Source organism: Drosophila ananassae, chromosome 3R, assembly GCF_017639315.1.
Source record: "Drosophila ananassae strain 14024-0371.13 chromosome 3R, ASM1763931v2, whole genome shotgun sequence".
Taxonomy (NCBI): domain Eukaryota; kingdom Metazoa; phylum Arthropoda; class Insecta; order Diptera; family Drosophilidae; genus Drosophila; species Drosophila ananassae.
Window position 1 is genome coordinate 11,850,668 of NC_057930.1, and position 16,761 is coordinate 11,867,428.

Below are 16,761 nucleotides of genomic sequence, written 5' to 3' on the forward strand. Positions count from 1 at the left end.
TTTACACCTGAAACTGAAGTTTTTGACTTTTAATCGTGTTTTTCGGATTTTGATGCCAGTTTTTCGGTATAACTTACAAAAATTCGGCCATTTTTGATACATGTCAATGTTGCCTCATTCATTCTGAATAAAACGAGACAAATTTCATCAAAAAATTATGAAAATTGTTGAAGTTATAACGCTTTTCCCAAAAAAAGTCAATTCAACCTTGCGTACGCTCCGGAGTTACAGTGTGTTAAGAAAGGAATATGCTCTTCTTCTTATAGTGCTCCCATGGTTTTATTGACTTTTTTTGGGAAAAGCGTTATAACTTCAACAATTTGTATTATTTTTTAATAAAATTTGTCTCGTTTTATTCAGTATTAATGAGACAATATTAATATGTGGCATAAATGACAGAATTTTTGTCAGAAGAAAGCAATATATTCTTATTTTTATACACATTGTTCCTCCGAAGCGCTCGCTAGGTTGAGTTGACTTTTGTTGGGAAAAGCGTTATAACTTCACCAATTTTCATAATTTTTTGATGAAATTTGTCTCGTTTTATTCAGAATGAATGAGGCAACATTGACATGTATCAAAAATGGCCGAATTTTTGTAAGTTATACCGAAAAACTGGCATCAAAATCCGAAAAACACGATTAAAAGTCGAAAACTTCAGTTTCAGGTGTAAAAATTTTGTCCTTTTTGTTCACCAAAATCGAAGATATAGTTTTTTTTCAAAAGCTACAACATTTAACTATTGAAAAACACCGAAAATTTTGAAATCGGTTGAAAAAAACGCGTTCAGGAATTTTTAAGCGCAAACAGGTCCTGAAAAACGGTTTTTTTTAAATAAATAAAAATTGGAGGGTTCCAAAAATATAAAAAAAATATTTTGGAGTTCTCTTCGACCAGATTAACAACCTACACTATCTCGTTTCCCAAGTGTATTTCGTTTTTTTTTTTTTGTCGCACAGTGTAATTGCTCTTGTTGGCTTCTCTTCACCTCGGGGACAGACAACAATCGAGGGGTTAAGACACCGAAGTGTGGAGAACGAGGGGGTGCAGTGGGGGCGAGGGGTGGTCGATTGGTTGTGCAATTGTGCGTGACTTATTACGATGTGTAAGTGCATGTGGGTGTGACTTCATTTGCGGTTCAATTGTGAACTGAAGAAGCTACAAACAAATGGCAGGACTTGATTTTGTCCAATGAAAATCAATGAACATCCTAGCCAGGATAGGGGATCACTGATTTCCACTATTTTTGGTTTCAAAAATCACTAAAGAAAGGCTATATGTACTTTTAATGAATAACTAAACTAGTATTCACTATCAGGTTTTATTTAAATTTTATTCAATTAATTATGTTTTGTTTTAACATTTAAAAAATTAAAATAAGAAAATAGGTGCATAAACAGAACAAGATGGAGGACCAGAAGTTCCAAAAATATTTGAATAAGAAGTATGTAACATAAAAGAATAAACATAATTTTTAATACATTTAAGTAAGAAAAGAAGAGCCTGAACATTGATGGATAAGATTCAGCAAGGGATCTTGAGAGTCCAGGTAAGTTAAATCGATTGGAATAAAAAACATAAAAATAAGAGCTCATTAAAATAAATGTAAATTATTTATATTTGATCTAAATTTTAAAATAAATATAAAATATAGTAAAATTGAATTTAAAAAAATTAAATATAGGAAAATATCCGTTCGGACGAGCGGAAAATTTTTAGATCCCAAAGCATTAAAAGTTAAATTAAATAATTAACAAAAATAAATATGAAATATAGTAAAATTGAAATTTAAAAAAAGTATATATCAGAAAATATCCGTTTGGACGAGCGGAAAATCTTTAGAGTCCAACTCATTAAATGTTTAAATTAAATAAAATAAGTAAGAAAAAAATTAATTTAAGAAATTATGGAAGCTGACCAGGAGGACGACGACTTGGAAGCGAATCTTAGAAATTATTTTGAATTTTAAAATAATTAAATATTTCGATGAAGTAACTGCCTCGTCCAAAAATAAAATGTTTGAGGGGCAACAAATGAAAAAAATAAAAAAAAAATGATTAAATAAATAGAACTGCTCTGTGCTGCAGCCGATTGGTAACTGAAAAATATTTTTGAAGCAATTTAGGCCCTCAACCTTTATAAGGTCAAAGCCTACTTAGCTCCATAAGTTTTCAGAATGTTGTGTGACCAAAGGGCTAAGAAAATGGCTAGCCAAAAGAAGGTATTTTATTTTCTTGGGGTACTACCACTTTTTCTGTCATTTATACGATTTTTGAAAATTTATATTTAGTGATATATTTTTGATGGCCAACTAAACCAGTCTTTGCCTTCTGGTTTATTTGATATTTGATTAATTATTTTTCTGGCTGCTGCATTTTCATCAAAAATCGATTTGGTGGCAATATTCCACGCCTTAGTTGCCACTTAAAACTGGCGCTACCAAATAAAAAAATATTTACCAAAAAGATCAAACAAAAACATGAGAAAACTGAGAAAAAGGTGTGTGATGGCCGAAAAAGGCGTCAACCTGATTTTGGGTCATGGATTAAGGCAAAGTATTATTTATACGAAAATGCCCAAAGGTGGAAAGCTATATTTTTGATTGATTGAACTCCAAATATTAGTGATTAACCTAGTTGGAAAATTTCTTGAGGGCAGTGTTTGATAGATTTAATATTTGATAAATTTTTGACAAATCAAATGCCCCCTAAGTTAAAACGCAAAGAAAATGATTCAAAAAACTTCAATTTTTAGACATTTATTTATTTTTCTTTGTTTAATAAAGCAAGTTAAGGGTCAGTGATCCGATTCTATAATTTTTATTGACAATCAAATAGTATCCAGGTCTTCAATGTCATTAAAAATCCATCTAGGCGTCCCGAAACCTGCAACAAGTAAATGATTCGGGATTGGATCAAGAAACACGCAACTGCCATTAGTTTGCGGCTCTTCAAGAAACTCTTGACTGCTTGGCGACCCGAGTTGAACTTCCCTTTCAAAAGGGGGCACACATACAATTATCAGCATGATATTGTCTAAAGGAGGAAAATTTGTAGACCAATAATTATTTTCCCACTATTTTCCAGGTCTGCGGCGAGGGAAAAATATAATTAATAACATGAAAAATACATAATGAAATCATTATCTTACCGTAATGTGAAATGATTATCGTATGTGTGTGAAGTGCTCAACAATGGATGGAAAGAGATGGCCATTGCAAGAAAGAAAGAGAGGGGCGATACTGACTTTCAACGCGCTTCGAGAGACCGGAAGTCTGCGTTGGTTAGGTCAGGTTTTTGTATCTTATGCAAAGCATTCCGCTCTCAAGTGCATCTGAAGCGGAACGGCGATGCACCCTCTATCACCTCTTCTTTTTCCTGGGAGGCCCTTCTCACTCTCCGGCCCTAATCCAGTCTCTTTCGCTGCCCACAGGTGGCCAGGTTCTGTCCCCTGACGAGTGACTGACCCGCAGTTATGTCAGAGGGCCCAAAGGCCATTTGGCTTCTAGACTTATGAATTTGTGTAACGCCATATTAGACTATTTTGAGAGCGTCTCAATGTTTTTAAAAATTATAGAACATTTTGAGAGTCCACAGAGGCGGAAAATAAAACCAAGGACTAAGACCAGAACATAGATCGACTTGGTTTGTAAATTATTTAACAAAAAAATAAATAAAAACTGAATAAAATAAAATAAATATAAGGAAATAAGGGAACAATGGAACTAAAAAATCCAGAGTCTTGGTAATTTAAAAATAAAGAAGCAAATAATAATCGGTTGCCCTGGAGCGAATGTATTTGAAAAATAAAATATAAAAATAAGTAGAATTAAATGTAGAAAATTGAAATAAGAAGTCGAACAGACAGAAGAAGACAAGATTCCTGGTATATGAATATAAATTAAAAAATAAAATAAGAGTTTAAATATGGATTCAGGATTGTGAAGAGGAAGAATATAGAACCCATGAAAAATCAGGATATTCATTAAGAGGTATTTTAAGTAGACATAAATATAGAATATAAAATCATAAAAAAATAAGAAAATAAGTACTCAAAAATAGATGCAGGATGGTGAAGGGGAAGAATATAGAACCCATGAAAATTCAGGGTACTCATTAAGATGTAATTTAAGTAGACATAAATAAAGAATATAAAATAATAAAAAATAAGAAAATAAGTACTCAAATATAGATGCAGGATGGTGAAGGGGAAGAATATATCACCAGGGCCAAACCAAGGGCAAGGAGATATAACGATTGCTCTTCGCAATAAATAATAAAGAATTAAAAAATAAAATAAGTATCTGATTACGGATGGAAGACAGTCACCGAAGGATCTAAGATTCGATTAGAATAAGAACCCATTATTTTAAAATTGAATAAAAAAAAATTAAATAATATAAGAATTCCCGTTTAGACGAGCGGAAAATCTTTAGAGTCCAGGTTATATAATAAATAAAAAGTGTGAAAAAAAATAAATTCATTTAAGAAATTATGGATGATGACCAGGAGGAAAAAGAGGGACGACGATTTGGGGGCGAATTTTGAGCAATTAATATGAATATTAAAATAATTTAAGAGTACCCAAAATAAATAAAAATTAAAGAATAAATAAAAAAAAAAATTTAATAAATAGAACTGCTCTGTGCTGCAGCCGAGTGGTGACTGAATAATATTTCGCAAGCAATTTAGGCCCTCAACTTTTCGAAGGTCAAAGCCTACTTGGCTCCATAGGTACGTGTGTGACCAACGGGCTAAGAAAGTGGCTATCCAAAAGAAAGTATTTTATTTCCCTGGCTTTTTCTAGAGTATTACGGTTGTCCACATTTATCCTATTCTGATTCAAAATTGTTGGGTTCTTTGGACTCAGCGGCCAGCGAAGCGGAAGTTGATTTATTTTAGGCGACTGGCGGCTTCTATTTTTCGTGGGAGACTCTTCAGAAGAGTGTTGCATTGTTACCACCTACACCGCGTACAAGAAGCAGAAGTAATAAAGAAAAATTGTTGAGGCATAACGCTGCTTGGGACATAATTCTTACCCTTTTCAGGTGATTCATCCCCTTTTCGGTAAACTCATCAGAATGAAGAAGTGTCTGTGATAATTAGCAACTGTTGAAGTCTTTGTGGAAGTGATACTGAAGATTGGCGGACAAAATATGAAGTGTTCAGAGATTTAACTGGCTTAGGACCAGGTGGATAGTCGCCACTCACTTTCATTAGATTCCCCACTCTCCTAGATTTTCCTTATTTTTTTCCGTTGCATTTCACTCCCATTTTCAATTCATTTAGCTTCGTTTGTTGCTATTATTTTCTTTTTTTTTTGTACCCACTGCTCCATTATACTCTCCTCTCTGGTTGTTACTTCCTTCTTCTATTTTTTATAAGCATTTTTCAATCGCATTTCGATGCGCATTTTCATTTGGGGTCAAGAAAAATCCATTAGCAGTCAGTGGAAGTTAAATAGAATCCATTAGCTCTTGCCGCCAGTTCCTGCCCACGCACCCCCTTCTTTCCTTTTACTTTATATATGTTTTTTTTTTATATTTCATTCTGGGGAAAATTGTAATAAAAACTCCAGAGAATCTCGAGAGGGGAAAAACCCGTAAAAGGAGAGGCTGCTGAAAAGCTTCACACACGCAATGTCCAAATCTCAGATGTCTTTGTCGAAGGAGTTGAATTTTTCTGTTGAGAAAGCAATTAAATTTCATCAGATTTGGGCCAGGTATCGCCCCGATTTTGTGGGTGAAAGAATAGCTTATATTTTGGCCTTCCATCCATCAGCTTGTGGATTTGGAATTAAATTTATGGCATCCAATTGTATTGTTTGTCTTTGGATTATATTTTGGGGGAAAAACGATCATATCTGGATTAGTATTATTTTAATAGGTTTATGTATAGTTCAGGCGCCGTTGCTATTTTTAGGATTTTATTATTTAATGGATTGTATCTAATGGATAATTAATATTTTCAAGTTTTTTTATTTTCAATAGAAGAAGTATCTCAATAATTCACGAATTTGTTCCCATTATATTGCAACTTTGCAAGTAGAAAAGTTAATGTTCTTAGCCTTGTTGTGCTCGTGGCCGGAAGCGTCTGTCCATTAACCCCTTGGGCTGACTACCGTGCCTTTAACCCCTCTCTATCCTTTTGGCCGCGCCGTACTATCTGCCTTTGAGTGTATGTCTTGCCATTTTCCTGCGAGCATTTCCCCTCTGACCCCGCTGACATGCTAAAGAAAATCTATTAACCTCCAGTGACATATAGCCAACTCACCCTTGAGCACTCTGCACGCACATAGATGTCCCAACACACACACATATACTCCCTCTAATGTGACACAATGCATATTTATGGCCCCATTTGTGCAAACTGTCGATAGTCAGTTGGCCAAAGGCAGGTGGTCGGGTCGGGGCATAAAGGGGATAGTCAGTGCCGGGTAAACTATGGATAATCATAAAGAATCTAAAGCTGCTTCATCGATATTTACTGTTGGAGAAGGTAAATTTAATATAGTTATTGTATTTAATCAGCAAGATAACTTTAAAAGTCATAAATAGAGTGGCAGTTCAGGTATTTTGTTGACTTTTTACTTGGCTCTGAAAAGTATGCTATATTATTTTCTTTAGCAAAGTTCGGAACCCATTCATGGAAATATAGCGGATCTTTAAAGTTAAATAATTTCTAACATATAATTATCGATCAAAAAATTATAAATAAATAATATCCCTAACAATAAACACAGAAAAAATTTAAAATCATCTGCTAGTACCATTCAGAGGCATAAAGAAAAAATCAAAGACCATGATAAGTTGAAGGAAAAGACAGGAAAAATAAAGCTTCCCATAGGCTATTTAGTGGAAGACTGGAGGAACTGAAGTGCGTTTAATGGCTCCTTTTTTCGGCCATTTTTTTATTTGTTTGTTGCCTTCACGCGAAGGAGAGCCGGAAAAAAAAACGAAAGCAATTGCGAGAGCTTACTGAGGAAAGCGCAATATGTGCGCACTCATTGCCCAGCTGTCACCTATGGGGCGAGGGACGACAAGGACGAGCGGAGGGATAGCTTGCAGCTTGGCATTTAACGCATTGTCCTTTTAGCCATATTGATGATGATGCCAAATGACACCGAATGGCAATGGTGGGCAAGACAACGCCACCGTGGCTTCCAGCTAGGATTTTCACTATCACTTGCATGGTGTCCAGCTCGTCCAAGGACCGACTGCCTTCTCTTCTAGGCAAAAGTGCACTGAGAGAAAATTACAAACTTATACAAAAATAAGTTTGAAGAAAAAGTAGAAAAGTAGTTCACTTGTATGCCTCTAAGACCATATTATTAGATGGAATTTTTTGTATTATCTTTAAATTATTTCTTTCAGTGTTGTGTAGTTTTCCCTCTCACTATATCCCTACGTCTGATCCGCCGCCATCTCATGCGTTGTCGTCGCAGTTGTTTTCATGTTGTGTCTGCCATTATTTCGTGGATTTTTGGCTGCTTTAGCATTTCACTTTGATAGTCCTTGTCCTGTGGCCGTACATATGCGGACTCCAAGCAAAGTGGGCGGAGGTCCTCCCCGCCCCACCCTGGCCGCGTCCTTTGTCCTTTTCCGATTCTTGGCTCGGGTCCTTTCATGGCAGCTTTCTCGCTTTATCTGCTGGCAGTCATAAGTTTTGCTTTGCTTTCCATTTTTATTTCATTCTCCAGATCGGCCCCGCCCCCATTTCTATTTTACCGCCCACCCTCCCCTTCCCCCCGCGGTAACTCATCAACGCGCATATGTTCGCTATTCGGGTTTTCTTGATATATATACGTATATGATTTTTTTTTGGTGTCCTTGCTCCTTGCTCAGAAGTCCTTTTGGAATCCTCTGCACTCATCGAGTAAGAAATTTATTTTTATTTGTTAGATCCTTGCTCAGCTTGACTTTTTCCTGTTGCTGTTTCCGTTTGTTGTAAATTTTAGTGGATTATCCTGCCGATTCCGTCTGCTGCTTCCTCCTTGCCTTCGCTCCTCGCTCCTCGTCGTTATCCTTCCATTTATTTGGTAAATTTATTCAAACTTCACTAAACACAATCAATTTACGAATTATTATTATGCCATGGAATATTCTTTGTGACGCAGTGTAAGAGAACTTTTCTGATATCCTTTGGGGGGAGGAAGGATACTTCAGAAAAAGGGCATGATGTTTGGATACTATATTTTAAGAGATTCTCTTTTTATATTGTTTTTAGATCAAGTTTATATTATTTAGAGATTATTTCCCACTTGATTGATTTTTCACTCGATTGAAAGTCTTTTTTTAAGCATAATAATTTATTTAAAAATTTATTAAATTACTAAAATATAAAGTACATTTAATGGGTATCCTATAAAACGATATAAAATTTCATCAACTTTCTCAGCTGGCATTTGTTGGCCTTCCTTTGATTTCCTTGTCGTCATTTGTTGGCGAGTCCTTTTTTCGCATTTATTGCATTTGTTACGCAGGATGGCCCCACTTTTCCTTCTCTTCCTTGGCCACCCCATCACTCCCCCCTCTTGAAAGCACTTACCGCTTATGATCTGCTTAGCCTGACCGGCCACGCCTCCATCCTCCGCCCTGTATCCTTCCCCTCCTCTGCAACTCCTTCCTTCCGGATTCGGCTCATTTGCCGGCCGCCTCTTAGCTTTATGTTTATGATTTCCATTTCCATTTCATGTGTGGGCGTGGCTCCCTGTAATTACCACTTAAAGGCCACCCACAAGACGACAAGAAGGAGGCCCAGAGAGTGGGGGAGAGCCAGCAGAAGGAGTGAAAAAATGAGGAAGAACAATGGTTGTTGGACGATTGTTGTATTTTATTTTTGCTTCTGTTGTGCCTGATGTTGTTGTCGGGGTGGCGGGGGTGTAATCATAATAAATAATAAATGAATGAATTTTATTGCTTAATGGATTGCAGTTACACTCGGCGGAGTTGAAGTTCTGCCCAGGGTCCTCTTTCATTAGCATTAGTCACACTTTATTTATGAATTATGATACTCTACGCGGGTTAAACGGCTTACGCCGGCATATTGAATTAGTAAAAGGATTTGGCCAAGTCATTGTGGCCGAAAAGGTTTGTGGTAAAAAAGGTTTTCTTGTTCAGGTAAAAAATCTCATAAATATTCGTTGAAAGGATTGGTTAAGTGTTGCTTTCTTCAAAAGTGACTTTACATTTATTTAAATTAGATATTCAGTCTTTGACTAACCATCTTACCATTTTAAATCATTTATATCCATTTTTTAAATATTTTATTAATTATAGTATATCCCTTAGTCGTATTGGGACTAACCCCTCGAACATTTATGAATTTATTTCGGTGGTCAACTGGCGACACACTCAGATGGCCGCCCTCGTTCCGCCTCTGAAATTTGAGTAATAATGATTCATTGCCTATTAGCAGTTAATTAGACTTAAAAGGCGCCCATCGAAGGGATTAGGGCTCGGATGGCTGTACCCCTAGCTAATGAAAAACTATACCATCCGAGTCGGCTTTGAACTCGTTTCGAGCCATTACGAGAATGGGCCCTCAAGCGGACTAGCTGCAATTAGGTAAGCCCCCGAAGAAATCTTGGCCAGAATTTCGCATCGAGGTGGTCATGGTCCATTGAGGCAATTACCAAAATTTTCGTTATGTTTTCGCCAAAGGGAATTAATAGTCTCCAGGAAGGACAGCCCCCCATATAAATAACTAATATCTGTTTATGATTATTGCAGTCTGCCACTCAATTGGATTAGCATTTCGCATTGTTGTCTGTCTCCGTCTCCGTCTCCGTCTGTGTCTGTGTTTTTCTTTCCTTCCTTCTTGTTGTTTCTGGGCAAGTCCTTTTTATCCTTTTGGCCCCGAGGCAGAGAGAGAGTTGTCATTGGGTTTTATGTCTAGCAAACGCCGCCGTTGTCATAGCCATTAGGCCAATATTGATATGGTCTATGGGTATTATTTAAAGCCACCCCAAAATGCGGCCCAAACAAAAGCCATTCGCCCCCAGCTCCCATGCAAGCCAGGTTTAAAGGCAAATCGTTGTCAGTGAGGTGTCGTGTTGGTTCAAATGCCCTGGGCCTGGGAAATCCTTGACATGCCGCCTTGGCAGTTGAAGTTTACGATAAATGCCAGTGTATCCGCATCCTTGACGGTTAGTTCGAGCCTTTTCCCTCTAATGCGCTCTAAATATTTTCCAATCTGTGGCCCAAGGGGAGCGCTTCCAGACATCGGAAAATTCGTTTAGAAGTAAACTTATGCTTGGCTTGTATTGGCTGGCACTCCCTATCCCTCTTCCCTATATCCTTGCCCCGAAAAATCAAGGAGAGGAGCATATAAAGGATTGAAAGCCGAAGGGATCACCGTGGAGACATGGTCTCAATTGCTTGCCAGGCACGTTCCTAAATTCAGCCAAATTGACAAACAAAAACCCTTCGCTTAGCTGCACTGAGCGAAATAATTAGATGGACTTTCAGAATACATTTTTAGCATTTATACTGCAGGATACATAGTATAATATTATTTCTTCGAGTGTAATCAAAATCAGGCTCATCAAGTGCGTGTGTTTTTGGGGTAAGCATTTAAGGTGGAAGCGAAATGCCAAATCCAAACACAATTTCCAACAAATATGGATTGGATTCACTTACAGCGGCAATCGCTCAGCTCAGACCACCCCCTCTGTTTAAGCCCCCTCTTCGCAAATTGCTTGCCCAGGGGCGTAGTAGAGAGGAGGGGCCGGAAGTAGAACAGGGGAATGCATGGATCATTGCCCTGGCAGGGAAATGCGCGGCGGTAGTCGCTGCTCGCTAATTGACTTAGCCTGCCATAATGCTTTTTAGCCATGTTTTAGCGTCATCATGTTAACTGGACGCCAGCACATACATGGCCATAACACACATGGCCAGCACACAAATTCACGCTACCACACACACACACACACAGGGTCGTCAAATGTTTGCCATTGCACGAGAATGGCTTGTAATTGCAATCTAGTTTGGGCTTTGGTCGCGATTTGACAGACTTTTTAGATTTTAACTATTTTTAGTATAAAATATATAAACTATAGAATATATAATTTATTTTTAGAAAATTAAAAATTAGCTCTATAAAGGTTAAATAAATTAATATAACTTTAAATAGTAGTTTGGTTTAAAACTATTTTAATCCCTAGTTCTATTGCTTCTTCCAACTTCATTTCAATTAGCTTTCTACATTTATTTTTTAAATTTTTTATTGCCATTAAGTTTCCAAGTTCCACGCTTTGGGCCCAATTGTTGTTTACACGCACACTAGCATACCACACACACACATAGTACACCCACGCAGATAGAATGTCCTCGGCAAACTCGCGAGTTCATTGCATTTTTAGGGCCTACACTTTGGGCCTGGTCGACTGCACAGTTAAGTAGCCAAAGCGATGGACACGAAGCGGAAGTGCACTTTCCAAAAATTAAATGTTTAATAATTATGGTAATTAATTTTTATAAAATAATCATATTTATTCCGACAGTACTGGGTATCATGTAGTAGCTCTAAAAACAGTTTCTATGGAATGTATTTTTTCTCAGTGCCTTAGCGAGTTGTAGTTGCAGCTGCTGTCGCTGTTGTTGTTTGGTTTTCTGGTTTGTTTCGTTGCGAAAACTTTGTTAACTTCAACTGACCCAGCTCCTAGCCCATTGGCTCCAAAACAGCCCCCTCCCAGCATTACGCTCCAGCAGTCCCACCCTTTTTTTCCAACCCACTCGACTTGGTGGACAGTATTTGGCAAAACATTTGTTGTTGCTGCCGGGGGATCGAGTCAATTGAATTTAAGTGGCTGCAACAACAGGCAACAGCAGCAACAGCAACAGAAACAGCAACAAAGTCAATGACATCTCCCGGCCACTTTTGTGGTCCTCAAATATGTTGCATAGTTATTGGCCAACTCAACTAACGCTCGCAATATTTCGCATTTCTCCTACTCCTTGCGTTTCAATTTTTGTTTTTATTTATTTTTTTTTTTTGACATGGTTTTAGGTTTAGGTTGCCTGATATTTTTTTTTTTTTGGATTTTACTTTGTGAAGCATCATCAATTTTCATTGTAACGCGATTAGTTTGCGAGGGACTGGAAACGGATATGAGACAGCGAGGCTAACTTCATTTTTCCAACCAAAAACGCTGATGACCATAAATGCCAAAAGCAAAAGCAACCAGGGACTCGCCAGGGACTTTATAAATGATGAGTACAGTCGAAATAAAATAATCTTTGGGGGGCTGTGTTGTAATTTGCAGAAATACTATGGATGGTTGGTAGTAATAAGCCGAGTTTGGAAAGAAATTAGAATAAGGAGAGAATATTTAATATTTTTTTAAAAGATTTTAGTATGTTTTTAAACCATAATTTTATGATTGAGAATTTTTATTAATGAATCCTCATTATTAATACTATTTTCTTTTAGTGTCTTAATATATCCGAATCATATTTCGTACAGTGTTTAATACTCTTCCCTCTGCCCACAACCCTCTTGTTTGCCAAAAATGCCTAAACAAAAATTCCAGGCATCTGTGTTATGTTCACGGCGTATCATTTTTCTATGGGCCATGTGTAATTTATGCTCCATTTGTTTGAGGGGCCTCTTGCTGTTGCTCTTGTTGCTTTACTTTCACATTTTTCGCCTATTTATTGTGTGGCCATTTCTATATAATCTCTATGGTCCTCTATTGTTTGCTGGTTGGGAGGCTGGGCACCATGATAGACACATGCTCTTTTGATTTATGAATGCAAACGAGCTACCGAACAACATGATCTGAAATAGAAACAGAAGCAGAAACAGTAAACGCCATTGGGGGGCATGCAACACAACACAATCAGAATGATTCTTTCTTTTTGCCGCCATTGAAATCGTTATTCTTGTTCAGCAGCAGCCGCCACACGCATTTAAAGCAATTAGCCTAAAAGTGTGTTACCTTTAATTTCATTAAGTTCTATAGCTATCACTTAGGATATACCCTGTCTAAGATGAAGTGGCATGTGTTCTTAGGGCGTTATGGTTGTTTTAGGTTTAAAACTTTCACCAAAATATAGCAATTATTATAATAAACTTTTTAACAAAATTCTATACCATATTCCCTTTACTTCATTAACTTTTTCCTTTGATATTTCGCAACTTTGTTGCCAAGGCATTGTACAATAGTCGGGCAGTAGTGCAAAAAGTGCAACTCAATCAGGCGGCGGTCGAGTGCTCCGAGTCAAGCCGTTGTAGCCGCAGTTCTAATGAAGCAATTTTCGTTAAAAGCAGTCACCGCAGTTACCCTCCTTACTTTCCCTTCTTTCTCCTTACTTTCCATCACAGAACCCTTAACGTGCCCGCAATAGTGTGTGTGGGGATTCGTTTTCAACATTTTTAGTTGCTTCGGCGCGTGTTTGTTTCAAAAAAGCTCAAATTGCGAGTGCCAGGAACAAAATCCGTTGGCCAAAAGAAAAGGAATTACAGCTGACTCTGGCACTGACTTTTCGCAATTATCCAGAGCTCCAAAATCCCCGCCCTTCTGCCATTGAGAGCCACCTCCACCCTCCACTCTATACCATTCTTGGCTACGTGCGAATTTATTGATAGCGATATTTTGTTACTAGGAAGGGGAAAGGATGGAGGGCAGCTGGTTGGGGGCAAGGGGATGTGTGCTAAGTGCATTTTACATTTCCGGTCAATGGCGCTAACCTCACGAAATCTGCAGGATTTGCTTTCATTTTATTTCACTCTCACTCTAAAACACTGACAGAATCTATGACTTTTTAAACAGAAAGGTACGATATTTTGGAATGTAGTTTTCAAATATCATAATAAAAAAAACTTACTTTAAACTTTATATAATATTTAATAAAAATATATATAACTAACTATAATTTATTTAATTTTTTTTCCAGTTAAACCTCTTCTCACTTTAGTCTGATTACATTTCTTATTATATTCGAACAGTTTTCGCTTTGCTTTTCATTTGCCATTTGCGTCACGCGCCCCCTTCGACCCTTCGCCTTGCTATTTTGGCCCTCCGGGGCAGGCTATTGAGACCTCAACGATCCTAGGATGCTACGTGCCCCGGCGACCAAGGGTTAAGGGGCATATAAAAGAAAGCGAAAGAGACACTTCGAAGTGTCGACACTTTCGAACTTTTGCAGCTACTTTCTATTTTATTTTATTTTTTTTTTGTGGCCTCTGCAATTGCTGCGTAATTTTTATTAGCTCTGAATGAGCATCTCAAGTGGCGCTCTATTTATCTTGAAAAAAAGCAAAAAATGTAAAAAACAAACCCCACACCTAGTCTCATTTCCAAATTGCCAACATAAATTTATTTGTTTGGCAAAACAATTTGGCTCTCAGGGAGCCCCCTCTTAGTTCACTTTGATGCGTGTCTCGTTTTACATTTTTTGACAATTTCATTGTCATTGTTCCGTGGCTGTTTTTTATTCCGGAATGATAATTTTTGGCGCGTGTGAGAGGTGGGAGTCACGTCATATGACAAAAGGGGGCGTGGCAGTGGCAGTAGCAGTAGCAGTAGCAGAGAAATGCTTTTATGCCCAAATAACAAGCCATAAACATTTGCCATTGCCATTTGCCCATTTTCGCGCGCGTTTTAAAAAAAGACAATATGTATAAAAAAAAATATATATATAAAGGGGGGTAACAGTGTAACAAATAAAAAATGATAAAGAATTTTATTGCTCACACGCAAGAAACAAACAAAACGATAGAAGCCGAAAAGCAAATAAAGTAAATGGCTTTGTCGCATTAGAATGCAACCCCTCTATTACTTTACTACAAATGGCTGGCAGTTTGATATTTTGATTGTCTTCCCCGTCCCTGCCTCAGGTATTTTCAGTATTTTTGGCATTTGATTAGTTGACACATAAAATGTGTCATTCCCTTGTAAAAGGGATATTTAAATCCTGAAGCCTCAATCCCGTCTCAATCCCCCCCATCTCGTGTGGCTTGGCTAAATATAAAAGTGCCTCACAAAGCTGATTTTGTTTGCCTTTTAGCCAGGGATATACATATTATAGCCTGTCGAAAAATGTATCTCAAATCTGTTTACAGTTCTGAGGTGAAGTCAGTACGAAACAAACTTTTTAAATGTATAAAATATTGGCCACTAACTGAATGTTGTCGTGTTAACCCTCTCAACAACAGGTTAACAGGGTTGCATTAATTAAAAACTAGATCCCAACAGCTCAATGATAGTAATGTTTTCCAACATAATTGTCCTTTGGGAAGTCAATTTCGAAAATTGGTAATTTACACTAGTTATAATGGATACACAGCTTCGTATTCCCCTGTTGGAATTGCCAAATATGTTGATGGGTTAATTTCTGGTCAAAGCCGAGCTACTGCTCCTCCCGATTCTGTTGGTCGAGTAGCTCACCATAAATTAAGCATATGGATATGTGCCCAGCTATAGTTATCCCTTCTCTACACACACATATTCAGTTGAGGGGCACATGTCTGACCAAACATTTTGTATATGGTACAATTTCTAAATGGAATTTAATTTCCGGATTAGAATAGACATTTCGTGCAAGCTGAGGAATGGAGTAATGCACAGGACAAACTGAACTATGAAGAGTGTCCAGAGTCTGGAGTCTGGACTCTGGAGTGCTTTTCTACCACAGTACCAAGCCAAAACTATTATATCCTGGCAACAGGACACACAAAGAAAAAATTATATTGTTCAAGTAAACATGAAAATTGAATATAAAATTAATCTCAAAACTATCTTAATATAAAAAAATGATTTTTTTCATTTTTACTTTTATATTTTATACTGTAACTATTTTTTAGCTTTTAATTTACATATTTCATGTGTAGTCTAGTCTTGTTCTTTTCAGATTTTTCAATGCCTCAATGAACAATCACAACAAAAGTTGTTCATGTGTGTGCCTTAGAGAGGCGGAAATTTGTGGGCGTGGTCAGTAAAATGTTCTAAATCTAGCCACCTTCCTTTTAGCTTCTTTAGTTCTCTTTTTTCGGTTTTTGTTTAAAATTTTCCAACAATTTTCACAACAGCTTCTATATGTTGAGAGTGTGGATGATCCTGATTGAATCTGTTAGAAAATGAGAATGCCTGACAAGGATGAGGAGGAGGGAATCAGTCACCTTTGTGGGCTTGATTTAAGCCCGACTGGAGTTATTAATGTAATTTGATTTTGCCATCAGCAGCCAAGCCAGACAAGAGCCAATGATGTTTTTGAGGGACCAAAAATGGTAATAATGATATTGTTTATGAACCGAATGATGAGGACTGACATTGCAGGCCAGTTAAAAGTTAAAAATGACTCCCAGCCGGGGAGCATAGCTTCCTTTGAAAAGGAGTAAATTTTTTAATAGAGTGTAAATTACCGGAAACACAATTAAAAATGTTCCAGGCTAAAATATCCCAGAACCAGTAGACAAAAGCTCACATAAACAAAGGGCCAAGGCGAACCTGGAGCAGGCGAAGGGTTAAGGGGTTTCGAGTAAATTGAAAGGATCCAGGGGCTGGGGTTCAAATAAAGGGAAATCATTTGAGGCTAACTGCAGGCTTCTCAATCACAAAACGTGGGTGGGTGGTGGCTTAGCCACCTAGTAAGGAGCTGAGCTACTTAACAACCCTTTCCCGTTGGCCCAGCCCTCTAAGTCGTTTCGGAATTTTCCAAGACGCTAAACAGTCGACAATGACGTTGAGACGTTGGGCCCAGGGCGGGCTAAAAATTGTCGGAAACACCTTGGTTTTTTGACTGCCTCTAAGACTCCCCTT

At 37.5% G+C, this 16,761-nt stretch overlaps 1 long non-coding RNA gene across 1 annotated transcript; it reads right to left on the bottom strand.

Moving 5' to 3' along the window:
* Window positions 1-2,742: 2,742 nt before the first annotated feature.
* Window positions 2,743-3,499, bottom strand: LOC116656053. Its single transcript, XR_004311070.1, has 2 exons — window positions 3,151-3,499; window positions 2,743-3,088 (listed from the first exon to the last, which is right to left on the bottom strand). It is a non-coding gene; the product is annotated as an uncharacterized LOC116656053 (long non-coding RNA).
* Between the last annotated feature and the right edge of the window lie 13,262 nt (window positions 3,500-16,761).